The 12474-nt window shown below is 39.1% G+C and overlaps 1 protein-coding gene across 2 annotated transcripts in view; it reads left to right on the forward strand.

The window, feature by feature from the left end:
- Positions 1-684: 684 nt before the first annotated feature.
- Positions 685-12474, forward strand: part of LOC128309589 (protein folded gastrulation) — a 40489-nt gene continuing 28699 nt past the window's right edge. For both annotated transcript variants that reach the window (XM_053046022.1, XM_053046023.1), the window contains exon 1: positions 685-1586. The gene's annotated coding sequence lies outside the window, so the exon portion shown is untranslated. The remainder of the gene's footprint in view (positions 1587-12474) is intronic.

The following is a 12474-nucleotide window of genomic DNA, read 5'->3' on the forward strand; positions in this document are numbered from 1 at the left end:
ATGTAACATCAGTAGGATGTGTACATTAATCAAACATGAATCAACTCACTGTCACGCGATGTTTTTCAATGTGTTCCAGCTATACGAGATGTTGTTACTGTTGGATGTGGTTGAAAGTCGTTGAACCGTGAGCGGTTTACAAGGTTCTCCTCCGTACTTCGTCGAAGCGCGTAGAGTTTGTGCCACTGTGGATTAGATGCAACAGGTACTAGCATTGAAGCCGGTTTTGTATTAGACATTTCAACGAGGCTCATTTCTCTGTAACCCGCTGCTGACCGTCTGATCACCGTGGTGAAGCATCTAGTGCTTTCATTTCGATTTGATTTTTGATCTTTCATTTACGTTCCGCATGGTTTATTCCATTATCGGACCACCTAGCTGCAACTATTGCGTATTATTCATGTGTTCAATACCGGAGCTTAAAGCTGCATGCAATGTGTATATTTATTCTGTTTTACTCATACGCTTTCTTCTACCTTCTCTACGTTTCAGGATCCCTTTATTGCCTTTTGAATTTAACATTCGTGAGCAGTACCAACTGCACTGTAACCAGTTGATAAGGCTTATTACACGTCCGTCCTAAAGTGTATTAAATTTCTTGTGGATAACTCGTGGAGTGCTTGGAGAAATAAACAGATTACTCAACGACGACCCAACGGTTCAGTGCCAAGTTCGACACTTTAGTGACAGCAAGCGATCGTCATTCGACACGGACACAGAGTGACACACAAGGCAAAACAAAAACAAGCGCGTGTGACAAAAACAGCGTTCGCCACGATCCCCTGCAGCATTGCTTTGGGATGAGAATGATAGTCCATGACCTCCAGCGCAACGGGAGCACTACTAGCAGCGGCCCTGCATTCAAGCATCCACCACACATAACGACGGCTATTTCGAACGGACACCCTGGGGAATGAGCCACGAGAAAACTGGAATCTGATCCATAAATCACCAAATCCGAAGGAAAGAGAAAACATACCGGCACGAGTTAAGGGTGGAAAATAAATAATGCTACAAAAAACGGTGAAATAAAAGAACAAACGACAAACGGTACAAGAGCAAACGAGCAAAGAGAGAAAAGAGAATCGGGAATCAAGATAAGCTTCACGAAAGAGGAGCATGGGTAAAGGTGAAACCCGAACGAGCTATGAACAGTAGAACGAAAAACGAAAAAACGGAATTGATAGTAATTAGACGCGATTTCGACGATCATCGAGCTTCAAGTTTAAGGAAGGGAAAAATATTTCCTTACCAAAACATCACCCGAAGGCACCGGACATCCGGAGCGTAATTGTGTTTAGCAATTGTGTAAAGGGATAAGTGCAGTGTGTGTTTTATCGTACGTGAGGTGTTTAAACACCTGTACAGTGCGTGCTGGAGAGTGTTTGTCGATTGACAGCAATAATTAAAATATCCATACGACCAGATCGTGTGTGCGAGTGAATAATTGTGTATATAACTGTGACGCGAGAGTGCTGGAAAACCTATCAAAGATCTTACTACTGCCCATCCACTTATTCGTATTGAACATCGTTATTGTATAAAGCTGGCTGGAACTCTCTGTCTACTGAAATTTTATTCAAGAGGTAAGTAAAAAATGTTTCAATTTATTTGTTTGTTCATTATTTGTAGATTGAAATCCTATTAAACTGAAAATACCTACAAAGGTTTCAATAATTTTATGCAATGGCTCTCATCGGCTCTAACCAAAACTTATGTGTAAGCATTTTACGTAATTATATGATCACTCAGTGTTACAAATATTTTGTTCGATTTAATTATTCTCTTATGTACGCTAGCGATGATTTTTGAATCACCGATAAGCGTCAGAGTGATTATGTGAAGATGTTCCTGTAGATGAAGAGTGAAGATGCCTGCTTGTTCCTTATGCTTAAGCAACAACATATATTATACAATTCGTAGATCTTAGATTTATGATCTTCCACCGGATGTTGTCATGTATGTATATTTTGATAATTGGTAATTAATGACAATCATGATTTGGTACTACCCTACACTCTTCTGTTACTCCAAATTAACTGAAGAAAGCGATGATTTTTGCTGCCATCTCCCCCATCACTCCAGATCACCACAGCTAATCTTACTGTCCTTTCGTCGCCAATTGTATGTTCGAATCGATGATCATTTCGATAAGTTTGGTTGATTCATTAGCATTGCAAACTCCTATCGTGAGTTGTGTGAAGTGCTCTGTTGTACCGCGAAGTTCCGTGCAAAATTGACCATCGACCTTCGGAGACGTTCGTGCTGAGTCGATGGTTACCCGGTCGATGCGTCAGCTTCGTTGTGACCCATTCGTTGTGTAGAAAATGGATCCCATTATTCGCGTGTGACAGCATGTACGCGTTCTATCGAGATGCTATCGATGAGTCGGGAAGAAGGGTGCACAATGTCTGACCGGGTCGAATTTACAAGGACTCGGTATGCACAAAAAATAACGTACTCGTGTTCGCACATATCGAACGTACGTTCTCGGATCGTTGTGGATACGCCCGTTGGGGAAGGGTCTTTGGTTTCAATTTGTTGAATTCAGTTGTCGTGTGTAAGCCGTGCTGAAAACACTTGAGCAATTCGTCGTGTGTCGTGTGAACAGCGTTGAGTGTTCCATATAAAGTACATTTGACAGTGGGTGAAAAGATTCGTGAAAAATGTAAAAGCTAAATAATCTTAAACAGGAGTTTACAATCGTAACCGTTTACGAAGTATTTGTATGACTGTGAACTGTAACCTATCTATCAGTTTATATTCTTGAAAATAATATAACAGTTGTCTCACTGGATATTTTGTTATGTCAAACAATACAATAGTTGTCGTTTATAGTAATTACTAATGTTATGGGTTCTGTTTTTGTTAAGTATGATAAAAGGTTTGATTGAAACATTATCATGTTACTTTAAAACCTGAAAATGGATTATAATTGCATTTTATGTTGCTTTCGTGATTAATCTCCATTTAGTATTGAATCTACCCGCACAAAATTATTTCAAGGTAACTCTAGAAAATTATCGCATTATCTACATCATCTCTAGTGAAATAAATCAAGTGTAAAATTGTCCTCTCATATCGTATCAACTTGTAGTCTAGACGAACACCCCTCGGATAACATATTCATACCTCTAGCGCCCAACTTTCCGGAGTGCGTTGTTATGTGTATGGTGGTGTTTTTTTTTAATTTTTACCAGCTAACCGTAGCTAACAATCCCTGTCTCGCGTGCATGAGTTGGGGAAAAGTCAAGCATCATCCAATGTCGGCGCGTTCTAATGAATTCTTCACGCTTCGATTACCGAACGTATCGGAACGACATGGCCCATGGGGTTGCCCAGACCGTGCCCATTACATCGTGTCAGTTGATTGATGCATGCATTTTAATCTAATTTCAAGTTAATAGATAACTGTACCCATGCCTTGTGTGGTTGCAATCATACGGGGTTAGTGAACCGCTTTTCCTGCTCGCATCCGCCAAGGATAAGGATGCTGCGTTTTGTTGCCGGTTCCACAAAAGTCAATCATGGGCGGTGCAAAATAAAGGGGATTGAATAATTTTATCATCACGGGGTTCCATTAATATGCATGGTGTGATCGGTAAATAAGATATTCAATTTGTCGATATTGAAAGAAAGAGTAAAAATCTGCTTAAAAACTGTATGAAAATAATGGGGATTCCCTCCAATGCATATAGCAAATGCTTGAAATTGATCAGGAGGTATCTGTGAAGCTCCACACCTGAGCCTGGATGATCCATATTCGGTTGTAAATCAAAAAGCGTGTTGCATAAAATTGTAGAAAAAGATATGCATAAAACTACTACCCATTGCATGTTGGCAGCTGAGCGACGAGCTGTTCGTCGTCGCGCGGTAGTTAAATATAAATTAATGCAATTGCATTGACTCTTGTATGGAGACATGGGCATAAATGCACAGATGAACTTTATGGATTTTTTGTTTGAACGGGTGAATAATAATTGCTTTATTCTTTTCATCGTTAGCATACATTGTAAAAAGAGCAGATTTGAAATCTGGTATTGTAAAGGTTAGCTATGTATAGTTAGGGCAGGAGATGCAAACGGGCTCACATGTGCACGGCTGCAACAATAAGTTAAGTATTTCAGGTTTTATTTAATACATTTCAAATTTTTCCGTTACCATCGGCAGAAATACATGACATTTTTTAATACAAAATTCCTTCAATTTTACAAGGCAACCAGTACATCCTTCTTTTATCCTTTCGTTATAATAACACTTCATCTGCACTGCGCTGATACATGTTTTCAACTACTGTCTAACTCCCCTGCAGAGTAGAAAAGCAGCAGTAAATGACATTACATCCCACTTACATTGAAAACATCCAGAGATACCTCCACTTCCACTTTGGATAACGATCATAGTTTGATCGCTTGTTAAAAAGTTTCTATGCTTATGCCAACTTGTTCATGTGGCTTGGGCCGGAAACGTCGGAAAGTTTACGAGTTGTGTTTGTTTGGCAGCCGAGTTTCCTTCGAATATTTTATTTCGCTTGATTATTTATTCGAGCTCTGGCTTTTGGTGTATGAGATGCGAGTTATTAAATTTAAACCACCGCTTCGAATCTAACCGGTGGACATAGATAGATGCACATCGATTGCAGTGCAGTGCAGTTGAGTGTGACTGGTGTTATTGACGAGAAGATTTCCGTGAAAATGGATTATCTAGGGATGACAGGATAGCGAATAATTTGATTGTAAATATTTGATAAGCTTTGAAAGTTTGCAGGGAAGCTCTTGGGTGTCGTTTTGTGATAGTTTCTGGAGATGATGGGCTTGGTCTTGTGCGCCGTTCTATTGATTTCTAGAGTCACCATCTATTTGATGAGGACCGAGAAATGATTCGCCCGTTGTTGCCGAAGACGATTTTCAACATTGTCGTATTAACTTAACACGATTATTAATCCATTTGGATTTTACGCTAGACATTTTGCAAGCTATGCACTGTGAGCCTTTAATACAATTAGTTTTAAAATCCATCCCTAGGGCTAGTCGTCAATGCATTTTAGATGTCAACAGTCCACCACAGAACTGTTAGGATTCATGTTGCGTTATTCATATTTCATGTTATGCCTTTGGAGAAGTAAAATCACGGGTCGTAGTACCAGTACCAGAGATGGCCAAAAACGTAAGAAAACGCAAGAACAATGCGTAAATTTATCATATCCATCTTCTCTTTGTCTCACCGTTATTTGTGCGGTGAAACATGTGCCAAACAAACATATCATAAATAACGAATATTTCCTGCAAGTACCCTGTGAATCCATCGTGTACTCTACTATATTCGTTTTCCGTACGAACATTGGCAGCAGGGCAGTTCATCTCAGTGACTGACTCTCGCCTACTTTGTGGACGGAAGGAAGCCACCCATTAAAATACAAATGGCGAACAGCTATCGGCGTGGTGTCCGCAATGGAAGACAAACGGGCGACGATTCCGCACGAAATCCTCCGCTTATCGTGCTCTTCCTTATTTCATTTATCATGCTTTTTCGCATGCGCTGTGTATGTCGTCTGTGTTAGTATACGAGTTATTTTTGCACATTACGTTTTCGATTCGATTTCTTCCAGTTTATGATGGGGCCATTCTTTCCAATTTACTGAAAGTTGTATTATTCGATTTTTTCTCGAATCATCTCTTATTTTCTGCGACCCTTTACTTTTTTCCAACGAATTTAATCTTCTCTTTGCTGCTTGAGCTTGCTCAGTTATAACGTGTGGTTTTATTTTTATGATGAGTTTTTTTACTCACTTTTGTATCATTTAATTACAATAAACCGGCCTTTAGCTGATCAATTCTCACTCTCCAGCCTGATTTGACCTTGTTTGTTGGCTTTATGGGATATTGATGCGATGTGTTTCAGTGAGAGGAGAACTTGCTCTATGCTGGCCCATTAAAATATAGATGCTCTCTCAAGAACTCAGTGCCATATTTGTGATAACCATCATGAAACCGTGGTTCCAAATGCGCTCACCAGACATCAATTATCAATTTCCATTTACGTGTTTTCATGTTCGATTTAAAAGAATCGCTTTTGCCAATGTGTAACGCATCCCAGTATTGGTGATAAGTCTGATCTCATGCGCATAGTTTTGCATCTGTTGTGCGTACCCGTTTTGTTTGCTACGGTCACTCATAATTGTCTGCAGCCCTGTAGTATAAAGCGGCATCTTATACGTACGGTTATTTATTATGACCATATCGGAGGGAAGTTGGCAATCGTTGCTGGTGTGCTTTCGTAGGTTCCAGATCATCTTGTTTGACTTGTACAATCAGCATAACAGGAAGGTAGAACCAGAACCCTCCTGAAGGAGCTCATTGCAGATGGTTATGGTATGCGCAAGGCAATGATTTGTGTCTCCTGAAATGATTATTCGTAAACACGTTGTAGCTACTCAACGATCTAGGCAAAGCTCGAACAACCTAAATATTATAAAATCTGTATAAGATTTTCTTTCCGTAAAACTTGTACGTCATTTGTTCCATCAACTTGTTTAAGGTGTATTCGTCTGTTTTCATCGTGAACATGAATCCTATCGGCAAGTTATACTCGTGTTCAATACTTTTTTACCAACAATTGCATCTCAGAAAGCCAACCGAAAAACATGGTCGGACAATAATCACTACTGCAGAAAGTTTCCAATAATTCTAGGCAGCGACCATAAATTAGAGATTTTGTGTGGAAGCAACAAAAGTAAAGACGTTGGAATTGTGGTAACAATTTCACATCTTGAACGATGTACGTCAGTGTTGGGGCTTAAGAGTCTGGGTTTCCCTTGCATCTTACTTTCGGTACACAAAGTACATTGACATTTTGATTGATTTATAGGCTTCAGATAACATTTACACCTGTACCTTGCGTACATGCAACTATTGGTTCTGTTGTTCATTAGCAAAACAACATTAGCAAGATTTCCTTGGAGATTTTGCGTTTGTTGATTTTTTATTATATCAAATAGAGAAAGTGAAAATTTTTAAAAAGCGGAACGATTCTAAAATAATTTTATTAGACTTTCCATACACATATACTGAAAGCCCACTGGAAGAAAGAACAGAGTCATTGTTTTAGATATGACTATATTAGATTAAATCTAGAAAGTAGTCAATCTTGTGCAAGAATTTCTTGTTTTACATACGCTAGTTAGCAATTGAAATATTTCTAGATAAAGCAATCCTTTTAAAGTGCATAATATTTAACCCATCACTTATCTACAGCACATTGCAAAACGTACGCAATGTTTTTCCAATTGTGGTAGTCCGATTTAAAATCAATCGATTTTTAATTTATCATTCCCCTTGCATCTTTCGTTTCATAATGACAGCCATGGAGTGTCAACTGGACAAGATACATCCACGGCCGACATTGGTCCACCATAAATAAACTAGGACGTGGCCTCTTTTTCCTCACGCACTTGTTACAAAATACAATCTAAAACATAACAGAACTATCACTACCATTGGGAGAGAAGGAGAATGCTTTTAAAGAATGCCCTTTCATGTGGTGCACCAATTAGCTGTAAACTGACAAGCAATCAGGCACGTTTCTGGAGTGCTGGGTAGTGATGCTTTGAAAGAATTTGATTGAATAAATTTTGCAGCCTTCAAAAAGTTTCTTCAATCTTTAGTTTGGACCTTCAATGTTTTGCATTTATTGGTGACATTGGTTGGATTTACAATATTTCATTTTAAAAAAATTTGAAATTCAATATGATGAATGGAAGGGTATTGCAAATTAATTTTTCACGTATTCAAGTTTTCACCAATCATCAATCAAGCCAAAACAATCATCATCATCAATCAGCAATTCGTTAAAAATTCCATTTGCCTTATTACTGTAGATATAGCATTTCTTGAAGTGATGTGACAGTCATGAAGCTAGATAGATATGTTTGCTACTTCTCGGCTTCAGTTTGCGACATTAAGGTGCTCGTATTACCAACTAAAATTAAAAACTTTTACCTTGGTACAAACACCTGAGGTACTTTTTTGACACCAGGTATATAATCGGAAGTTTGCTTTCGCTTACGGCATGTTTCTTTAAATGTTGTTTTGTCGCTTTTTCTTTTAGGATTTTTGATAAACACTCTGCGGCAATGAGCCTTTATCCCAGGGCGTTTCGTTCATGATGTTAGTTTGAGGGAATTTTACCTTTGCAAGAAATATGTATGATATTAAGCGATGGAACAGGTTGTACCATTTTAATGGAAAACATTAGTTATAGCACGTAACCAACATGCACTAACATAATGTGAATTAAATAGTATAATGAGGTAGAATTTAGAAACGTTATCAATGGAGTTAGAATCTCTCAAAGGAAGTAAAAAAAGGAAATCAATCCCATTTGTATGAGGGTGCTGGTACAAGTTTCAACACTTTTACCAAACCCATTTAAGAGCCGTATCAAATGAAATGTAAACCAGCATTACTCCCCACACGTTTGGTCACAGCACTTCCAAATTTTCAAAAGTGTAATGACTGGCAAGCATCTGAATCATCGCTCGTTCAAATGGAATTAAAATTGACTATCTCCTTGAACCCTTTCCCAGGTTAATAACATCCCAAAGAGTGTCGTATAAAAGGGCATACAAGCCCGTCGACAGATTCCCCTTACTAGATGATCTTTGCGCCTGTCAACTCGCAATTTGCTTTTGTCTTGTTCGTTTCTCCTTCTGTTGTTGTGCTCTGGTGATCGTTGATGCCGGTGAAGACTAATGTATCGGTGAAGATTCATCCCAAAATGGAACTAAGCAGACTGCCACTTCTGTTAGTGTGCGCGGTATTAAGAGCAAGATTTCGTTACGATCGTTGAGTGTTTTATTTTCTTACTTTTTCAACACGACATACGTCACGGGAAGAAAGATGAGGAGTAGACGAAGTTTGCCATGCATTAGAACACCGGGTTTTACCGTTAGAACTACGACCCTACGTTGTTGGATTCTTGTTGCTAGGATTGATGATTCTTCTTGGTGCAGATGGGTAAAAGGTCGTGTCGATACTTCTTTTTCAGCTCATTTTTTTTAATTCCCTTTGGGGTATAGCAATCCATTGCATACAGCAAGTCGACAGAGTATATTTGCAACTCGAGTACCTTTTACGTGTAATAGTATTAATATTTTGATCATCACCACTCTGAACACCACTCAATGGTGTAATGGTTGGCAAAAATGCCTTGCTTGCCAACCAGTACGTAGACATCGGTACTATACGAAATTTCTAGGCCTATGTTTCTCACGCTTGCAATTTAGATACAAACTCACGTTCTCGACAAAAAATCGAGAAACATGCATAGGAGTATGAGGACAGTTTCGATATGTTTTTTTGCGATCTCAGATTTGCGTTAATTACTCTTCGTATATGAATGGGCTACAATACGAAACGAATGGAAACAAGCCAATGGATCGAATCCTCAGGGAATACAAACAAGCAGTAAGAAATTTCCTTTTGGCGTGGATGTATATATATGCCCGAGATTTTCTATATCGTGTAATGTGATCCGAAGTTTGGCATTAAATCTCACTTTAGGAACGTCGTTCACATACGGAACCAGTTACTTGATATAGAAGACGGACCGTTGTGCTTCCCAGATGCATCTTTATTGCAACGATGCATTTACCGTCAAGGTGATGTCACGTTCAGATGTTAGATCTCGAAGAGGTGCTGTGATCTTCGTCGATCTCCGTGGAAAGTGTTGGGTTACACATCCTATTTTTCGTGTCAATTGATGTAAACGACGACATCTTAGAGTTATGTCTTAAGGCCATCATGTATTTTGTATATATTAAAACATGTATATATTTATATATATATACCGTACCGTAAAAAAAGAAAGGCCTCTTAAATCAATTTGCGCTTGCGAATATCTCCTAAAGTTCGTCCTGTACCATCGAATAATGCAATAACGAAATATGGCTGCACAATATGTTTCGTTCGATTGGAAATGGTTATTAATTACAAGTAAGTCAAGAGCGTTCAAACGCGATTTGTTGTAATAGTTTGCTTACATCGCGCATCATCATCTCGAGGATCATGCTCCGAGAAGGAAGACGCGTTTCGAGATTGCGTAGCTCATGTTTTTCAACACAAGTATGCTAGACCAGTTGCCAATGAGTTGCCACTTTCGCGCCATTCCCTTGAGGTCATCAGCACCGGTTATGAGGTTATCTTTGATGTGTATGAACCCACGTTCCAATAAAATTCAACTCGCGCACATTAGCAGTGTGGTGCGGTGCGTGATTTATCGGTGCGGATGAATGCGAGTGTCCGGGATCGATTTGGTACCGTACCCTACCTCATGGTATTTTGTTACACTCTTTTGTCTCCAGTGGCCGGTGTGAAATTGGTGAAGAAAGAAAGAGGAAGGTAACGGTACGGTCAACCAAGTTCATCGTGGTGCGGAGATCATTGACTTGCAAGTTCCTCGAACTTCTTCTGGAAGTTGTCGTAGGGAGCCGTATAACTAATGAGTTCGTTTCAATCCTTCATTTCCTTTCAACTACACTAAAAATACTCTGATCTTCCAAGGGCTCATTCGATACTGTGGCGACGACATAATCATAGGCCGGGGCCAGAGACCCCTTCATTTTACTAGTTGAAATTGCGTAAAAATGATTGACGCTTGTGTCACGCCAGGTGCACCAGACACGGATGCCAGTTTGCAATCCATTGTAGATCACCCTATCCAGGAGCATTTAGGTGGTCGGCTACACACCTTTTACATGATACCTGACTTTTACAATATCCCTAACAGTTTCTTTAACGGAGTTCCGGTTTCAAAGCTGTTGTAAAGTTATACGTACAGACACACACTGCTTATGTCCATACAGTACTGTTAGTAGTCACAAGAAGAAACAATAAGTGCCGGTGTATGAGAATCACAATTGAGAAACCGTCAACGAAAAGGCAAATGAGTACATGGATCTGTGACTTAGATTTGTTCGTAATCTCGATCAGTTTTTGTGCCACTATAAAACCGTTGGTTGTGGGGAGGACCTGAGAAAAGGCAATGAAGAAGTAGTATAAATTTGAAAATAGACAGACAGGAAACAAAACAAAACTGAAATGGAATGCAGAACGTGGAACCGAACCTCCTCTATGATGGTGTGCCTACAGGGTTGAGTCGCATCAAGAACGATCTTGATTAAAAGTGATCAACGTGAATGGAGTGGTTAATTTTTTCTTCCCAACATTATTCTGTCTCTCGAGGGATTATAAGTGCCTCAATCGCAAGTACACATACAAACACAAGGTTGATGAATATAATTTCGCAATTCATTATCTTATGCGACGGATGAGGATTGGAGAGAACGGGAGTGAGCGAAAGGTGAGCTAACCCACAGTGTGTAACTGTTTCAAAGTGGCTTAGAATAAATAGTCGACTTTAATCGTCGCTTCCGCGTTTCTGCTATGGATCAACGATCGAGGGGCCGTTAGAACAAATGAAACAGTTACAGTTTCAGATCTTGACGAGGCCCAAAAATCCGCTATAAATTATAGATGTAGTTGATTACAATGTTTTGCATATAAAAAATAAAACGCATGCATACTGTAGCATAATCGCATCGCAATATTGTTGATGATCTCGTTTAAAATGTTGTAGAAAATAAATTCAATTCTAAAACAAATTTGAACATACGTTTTTATCATCGGGTGCAAATTCGATTTCTTCGTTTGAAAGTTCAATCAACCTGCTTCCAGCATGATCCAGAATCGGATTGTATTTTTAGACTTCTGTTGAATTTATGTTTCTTTATTGCTATGATATTTGGAGCATTGGTGTTGCCCGTGAGTAGTTTTTCACGCAGAGCGCGTTTCGCAGAGTTTCTTTTGCAGAAGTATCGAATTGCAAATGCGTGTTGTCCTCTGTTGGGGTCTCCCTGTCTCGCATCTTCGGTGTGGCGAGGGATGCGCATCTGAAATAGTTTGTATTTGCACTTCGCTGTACCATTTCCGTAAGATGGATGTATTTTACGACGTTAAATCACCAACGCTTGGAGACCGATCGGTGTCTTATGTCCTTCTGCTCTTGCAGAATGGTTTAGAACATGGAGAGCAATTTCTCTTTCATGTTTGAGTACGTAACACCTACTTTGGTCACGTCGTCTTCCGCGGTAGTGCAAAATTATTCCAATTGGAGCATGGTACGTCGGTATAGTTAAATTTAAAAGTGTTGTAATTTTTATTTTTTGAGTGCTGGTACGATTTACGATAATGACCTCAATGTTTGCACGATGCTGTGGTTTGTCACCGTGATGGATGATACCGTGAAAGCAAATCGAGAAAGATAAGTGGCAAACAGTGATAGTATATTTTTATACGGAAAACATGTAAAAAATAGTGTATAACTTTTGTACAGTGAGTTCGGTTCAGTAATGAGATTCAAATGAAATGGGAAATGATGAAAAAACTAATCTTTGAAATTTGAGAATTTTTAGATACC

The sequence above is a fragment of the Anopheles moucheti genome, chromosome 2 (assembly GCF_943734755.1).
Source record: "Anopheles moucheti chromosome 2, idAnoMoucSN_F20_07, whole genome shotgun sequence".
Lineage (NCBI taxonomy): Eukaryota > Metazoa > Arthropoda > Insecta > Diptera > Culicidae > Anopheles > Anopheles moucheti.